The sequence below is a fragment of the Physella acuta genome, unplaced genomic scaffold, assembly GCF_028476545.2.
Source record: "Physella acuta isolate Inbredline_101_S28 unplaced genomic scaffold, ASM2847654v3 ptg000065l, whole genome shotgun sequence".
Taxonomy (NCBI): Eukaryota; Metazoa; Mollusca; class Gastropoda; family Physidae; genus Physella; species Physella acuta.
In genome coordinates, this window is record NW_026731585.1 from 183,604 (window position 1) to 185,000 (window position 1,397).

A 1,397-nucleotide genomic window follows, 5' to 3' on the forward strand; every position below is an offset into this window, starting at 1 on the left:
AGGGCCATAATCGCCGAAATCTTTGTATTTAGCTTAAACTGATAGTCTCCCCTGCTATGCTCTACAGAGTCAGCCACAGACCACAACAGACTGCCGATGTGATCGCTGCGTGCGACGGCTGATAAAAGAGAAGGATCTTGAAATAAAAAAGGTTTGTTATTTATTCTGGAATTTTGCAATGAGTTTTTAATTGATCGTCACGAAATGTCTGATTCTCATCATCTCAAACGATGCTAGTGCTCAACCAATTACAATTTAAAAAAAGATTTATTTTAAAACAATAATGCGCTATCTGTATAAACTATTTACTGAGCTCGATCAATATTGAATACATGTATCAATTTAAAAAAAAAACATTTTTACTGGTAAACTATTTAAAATCTGACATGATGGCAGGGGCGGAACTACAGTGCCGCCAGACCCCGCAATGCGGGGGGGGGGGGGGGGGGGGGCACGCCATTTAGGGGCCCACATCCGACCAAAATAATTTTTTTATATTTAAAAAAAAATAATTTCCTTGCTTTTTTGACTTGATGGTTGTTTTGTAAAAAAGTTTACCGTAGCTTCTATAAACACCATCCCACGCTCTTGTATATTTTTCCTTTGTTTTTAAACCACCGTGAAAGCCAAGTCCTCTTTCTCCTACAATAAAACTTATCAAAGCTAAGCAAACGTTCAAACCACTTCCATGACTTATTTCCCTTTTTTAAATAGTTAAATAAGGGTGCTCATAAGCTCCTTTTAATAGATTTGTACTTAACAAATTAAAAAGCAATTACTTCTCTTTATTATCATTTTTTAAGTACTTACATATAAATGACATTGTATCAATAGGAAATGTACTTAAAATGAATAATATAAATTCGAAAAAAAAACATGAAAATAAACATAACACGAGACACCATAACTTACATACAAAGCTTTCATGATTTATATTCTTTTGAACGACTTTAGGTTATGAGGTCGTATAGGAGAGATAGAATAAAACTGATTTTCACCACTAATGCACTTACACACATGGCATGGTGTTGTAATTTGTTTTAATTGAAAAAAAAAACAATTTTTTTAAAAGCCCGAACAGGCCAACAATGAATATCCTATGTTCGTATGTCGAGTTTGATAAATATATATACATATATATATATATATATATATATATATATATATATATATGGGGGGGGGGGGGGGGGGGGGGCTAAAAATTTTTTTGCGGGGTGGCCCTTTTTTTCTAGTTCCGCCACTGCATGATGGGTAAAATGTTTATGATACAGAAGCTTCCTGTATGTTTTCATGTACTTCTAGTTAACAGACAAAATCTATGGTTCCCTACTTGAAACACGCAAAAGAAAGGTAAAAGGAATATTTCTTTATAGGCTTTACATTTTTAGTTGTGTACG